The sequence below is a fragment of the Gadus morhua genome, chromosome 10 (genome assembly GCF_902167405.1).
Source record: "Gadus morhua chromosome 10, gadMor3.0, whole genome shotgun sequence".
NCBI lineage: Eukaryota > Metazoa > Chordata > Actinopteri > Gadiformes > Gadidae > Gadus > Gadus morhua.
In genome coordinates this window covers 3,449,212-3,453,835 of record NC_044057.1, presented here as the reverse complement: position 1 = coordinate 3,453,835, position 4,624 = coordinate 3,449,212, and the positions used below count along the sequence as shown (strand labels likewise).

General features: G+C 39.0%; 7 non-coding genes across 7 annotated transcripts; all 7 read right to left on the bottom strand.

Annotated features, from left to right (window-relative positions):
* Positions 1–409: 409 nt before the first annotated feature.
* trnat-cgu (transfer RNA threonine (anticodon CGU)) lies at positions 410–481 on the bottom strand. The gene has a single exon. It is a non-coding gene; the product is annotated as a tRNA-Thr (tRNA).
* A 761-nt stretch (positions 482–1,242) lies between these two features.
* On the bottom strand, positions 1,243–1,314 carry trnat-cgu (transfer RNA threonine (anticodon CGU)). The gene has a single exon. It is a non-coding gene; the product is annotated as a tRNA-Thr (tRNA).
* A 474-nt stretch (positions 1,315–1,788) lies between these two features.
* On the bottom strand, positions 1,789–1,860 carry trnat-cgu (transfer RNA threonine (anticodon CGU)). Its single transcript has one exon. It is a non-coding gene; the product is annotated as a tRNA-Thr (tRNA).
* A 458-nt stretch (positions 1,861–2,318) lies between these two features.
* Positions 2,319–2,390, bottom strand: trnat-cgu (transfer RNA threonine (anticodon CGU)). Its single transcript has one exon. It is a non-coding gene; the product is annotated as a tRNA-Thr (tRNA).
* Positions 2,391–3,111: 721 nt separating this feature from the next.
* trnat-cgu (transfer RNA threonine (anticodon CGU)) lies at positions 3,112–3,183 on the bottom strand. Its single transcript has one exon. It is a non-coding gene; the product is annotated as a tRNA-Thr (tRNA).
* Positions 3,184–3,584: 401 nt separating this feature from the next.
* trnat-cgu (transfer RNA threonine (anticodon CGU)) lies at positions 3,585–3,656 on the bottom strand. Its single transcript has one exon. It is a non-coding gene; the product is annotated as a tRNA-Thr (tRNA).
* A 457-nt stretch (positions 3,657–4,113) lies between these two features.
* Positions 4,114–4,185, bottom strand: trnat-cgu (transfer RNA threonine (anticodon CGU)). Its single transcript has one exon. It is a non-coding gene; the product is annotated as a tRNA-Thr (tRNA).
* Positions 4,186–4,624: the final 439 nt, after the last annotated feature.

Sequence of the window (4,624 nt, the reverse complement as noted above, 5' to 3'; positions counted from 1 at the left end):
TTTTCCTTGATCAGACCACTAAGGCACAGAGCCAACTCAAGAGGTACTATTCCCTCGAACAGGTCATGTATTCTTATATGCATTCTTGTGGGTACCCTGACAAAACATGAAAATATTTCAATTCATCAGGAAAGGCACACTGCCTTTTCACGCCAAAGCAGTGAGTGAGAACGGGACTTTCCGAAGCTGCTTGCAGATTAAGTGAATGTTTGCCTTACCACTTGGCCACCACACCTCATCATTTACCAAAAACAATGTCCTTATTTATTGAGGTTCTGAGTGTCTTCAATCACAGTAATGCTACTGTTAAGGTTTTTCCTTGCCGGAGTTGATGACATCAAATGTCCATTCCCCAATGTAACCATACGGATATTCTGTAAATCCCATGACATTTCATCGAGACCTTGCTAGGCGTGAATGGGGTTTGGACCCATGATCTTCGGTTTACGAGACCGACGCCTTACCACTTGGCCACCACACCTCAGAATTGACCAAAACCAATCTTGAAAAAAGGTTTAACTTTTCATTTTCTTGTTTATATAGGTTCGGTATGTCTTCCTGCACAGTATTGTTACTGTAAGAGTATTCCCATGCTTGAACTAAAGAAAACAAACGTCCATCCCACAATGTAAAGATAATGACATTCTGTAAATTACATTCCATTTCACAAAGAACTTGCTTGGCATGGATGGGGTTTGATTCAATGATCTTCTGTTCACGATACTGACCCCCTTGGCCATCATGCCTCATGTATTTTAATATGTGCTCTTTCAATAATCTTTAACTTTTCTTATTCCATGAGGTACTACGTATCTTCATTCACAGTATTGCTACTGTAAAAGACTTGCCTTGCTGAAAGTGCTGACATCAATTATCCATTCCCAAATGTAACCATATGGATATTCTATAAATCCCATGACATTTCAACGACATTTCAACTTGGCCACCACGCCTCAGAATTTACCAAAACCAATCTTGAAAAATAGTTTAACTTTTCATTTTCTTGTTTATTGAGGTTCGGTATGTCTTCCTTCACAATATTGTTACTGTAAGAGTATTCCCATGCTTGAATTATTGAAGTTCTGAGTGTCTTCAATCACAGTATTGCTACTGTCAAGGTTTTTCCTTGCCGGAGTTGATGACATCAAATGTCCATTCCCCAATGTAACTATATGGATATTCTGTAAATCCCAAGACATTTCAACATGGAATTTACATCGAGACTTACATCGAGACCTTGCTAGGCGTGAATGGGGTTTGAACCCATGATCTTCGGTTTACGAGACCGACGCCTTACCACTTGGCCACCATGCCTCATCATTTAGCAAAACAACTCTTGAAAAAAAGTTTAACTTTTCATTTTCTTGTTTATTGAGGTTCGGTATGTCTTCCTTCACAGTATTGTTACTGTAAGAGTGTTCCCATGCTTGAACTAAAGAAAACAAACGTCCATCCCACAATGTAAAGATAATGACATTCTGTAAATTACATTTCACAAAGAACTTGCTTGGCATGGATGGGGTTTGATTCAATGATCTTCTGTTCACGAAACTGACCCCCTTGGCCATCATGCCTCAAGAATTTGAATGTGTGCTCTTCACGAAATTATTTTCTTAATTATTCAAGTTCTGAGTGTCTTAAATCACAGTATTGGTACTGTCAAGGTTTTTCCTTGCCGGAGTTGATGACATCAACTGTCCATTCCCCAATGTAACTATATAGATATTCTGTAAATCCAATGACATTTCATCATGGGATTTACATCTAGACTTACATCGAGACCTTGCTAGGCGTGAATGGGGTTTGAACCCATGATCTTCGGTTTACGAGACCGACGCCTTACCACTTGGCCACCACGCCTCAGTAGTTACCAAAACCAATCTTGAAAAAAATTTTAACTTTTCATTTTCTTGTTTATTGAGGTTCGGTATGTCTTCCTTCACAGTATTGTTACTGTAAGGGTATTCCCATGCTTGAACTAAAGAAAAGAAACGTCCATCCCACAATGTAAAGATAATGACATTCTGTAAATTTCATTCCATTTCATAGAGACCTTGCTAGGCATGATTGGGGTTTGATTCAATGGTCTTCTGTTCACGATACTGACCCCCTTGGCCATCATGCCTCATGTATTTTAATATGTGCTCTTGCAATAATCTTTAACTTTTCTTATTCCATGAGGTACTACATATCTTCATTCACAGTATTGCAACTGTAAAAGTCTTCCCATGCTGAAAGTGATGACATCAATTATCCATTCCCAAATGTAATTACGTCAACATTCTGTGTATCACATGCCATTTCTTCAAGAACTCGCATGGCGTGAATGGGGATTGAACCCATGATCTTCGATTTACGAGACCGACGCCTTACCACTTGGCCACCACGCCTCATCATTTACCAAAACAACTCTTGAAAAAAAGTTTAACTTTTCATTTTCTTGTTTATATAGGTTCGGTATGTCTTCCTTCACAGTATTGTTACTGTAAGAGTATTCCCATGCTTGAACTAAAGAAAAGAAACGTCCATCCCACAATGTAAAGATAATGACATTCTGTAAATTTCATTCCATTTCATAGAGACCTTGCTAGGCATGATTGGGGTTTGATTCAATGGTCTTCTGTTCACGATACTGACCCCCTTGGCCATCATGCCTCATGTATTTTAATATGTGCTCTTGCAATAATCTTTAACTTTTCTTATTCCATGAGGTACTACGTATCTTCATTCACAGTATTGCTACTGTAAAAGTCTTGCCTTGCTGAAAGTGATGGCATTAAATGTCCATTCCCAATTGTAATTATCTGAACATTCTGTATATCACATGACATTTCTTCAAGAACTTGCTAGGCGTGAATGGGGATTGAACCCATGATTTTCGGTTTACGAGGCCGACGCCTTACCACCCCCACCACGCCGCAGAAATTAGAGTATGTGCTCTTTATAAAATCTTTGACTTTTCTTGTTCCATGAGGTACTGCGTATCATCATTCACATTATTGCTACTGTATAGGTCTTACCTTGCTGGAAGTGATGGCATCAAATGTCCATTCCCAATTGTTATTATCTGAACATTCTGTATATCACATGACATTTCTTCAAGAAGTTGCTAGGCGTGAATGGGGATTGAACCCATGATCTTCGGTTTACGAGACCGACGCCTTACCACTTGGCCACCACGCCTCAGAATTTGCCATAACCAATCTTGAAAAAAAGTTTAACTTTTCATTTTCTTGTTTATTGAGGTTCGGTATGTTTTCCTTCACAGTATTGTTACTGTAAGAGTATTCCCATGCTTGAACTAAAGAAAACAAATGTCCATCCCACAATGTAAAGATAACGACATTCTGTTCACGGTACTGACCCCCTTAGACATCATGCCTCATGAATTTGAATGTGTGCTCTTCACGAAATGATGTTCTTAATTATTGAAGTTCTGAGTGTCTTCGATCACAGTGTTGCTACTGTCAAGGTTTTTCCTTGCCGGAGTTTATGACATCAAATGTCCATTCCCCAATGTAACTATATGGATATTCTGTAAATCCCATGACATTTCAACATGGGATTTACATCGAGACCTTGCTAGGCGTGAATGGGGTTTGAACCCATGATCTTCGGTTTACGAGACCGACGCCTTACCACTTGGCCACCACGCCTCAGAATATACCAAAACCAATCTTGAAAAAAACTTTAACTTTTCATTTTCTTGTTTATTGAGGTTCGGTATGTCTTCCTTCACAGTATTGTTACTGTAAGAGTTTCCCATGCTTGAACTAAAGAAAACAAACGTCCATCCCACAATGTAAAGATAATGACATTCTGTAAATTACATTCCATTTCGCAGAGACCTTGCTAGGCATGGATGGGGTTTGATTCAATGGTCTTCTGTTCACGATACTGACCCCCTTGGCCATCATGCCTCATGTATTTTAATATGTGCTCTTTCAATAATCTTTAACTTTTCTTATTCCATGAGGTACTACGTATCTTCATTCACAGTATTGCTACTGTATAGGTCTTACCTTGCTGGAAGTGATGGCATCAAATGTCCATTCCCAATTGTTATTATCTGAACATTCTGTATATCACATGACATTTCTTCAAGAAGTTGCTAGGCGTGAATGGGGATTGAACCCATGATCTTCGGTTTACGAGACCGACGCCTTACCACTTGGCCACCACGCCTCAGAATTTGCCAAAACCAATCTTGAAAAAAAGTTTAACTTTTCATTTTCTTGTTTATTGAGGTTCGGTATGTTTTCCTTCACAGTATTGTTACTGTAAGAGTATTCCCATGCTTGAACTAAAGAAAACAAATGTCCATCCCACAATGTAAAGATAACGACATTCTGTTCACGGTACTGACCCCCTTAGACATCATGCCTCATGAATTTGAATGTGTGCTCTTCACGAAATGATGTTCTTAATTATTGAAGTTCTGAGTGTCTTCGATCACAGTGTTGCTACTGTCAAGGTTTTTCCTTGCCGGAGTTTATGACATCAAATGTCCATTCCCCAATGTAACTATATGGATATTCTGTAAATCCCATGACATTTCAACATGGGATTTACATCGAGACCTTGCTAGGCGTGAATGGGGTTTGAACCCATGATCTTCGGTTTA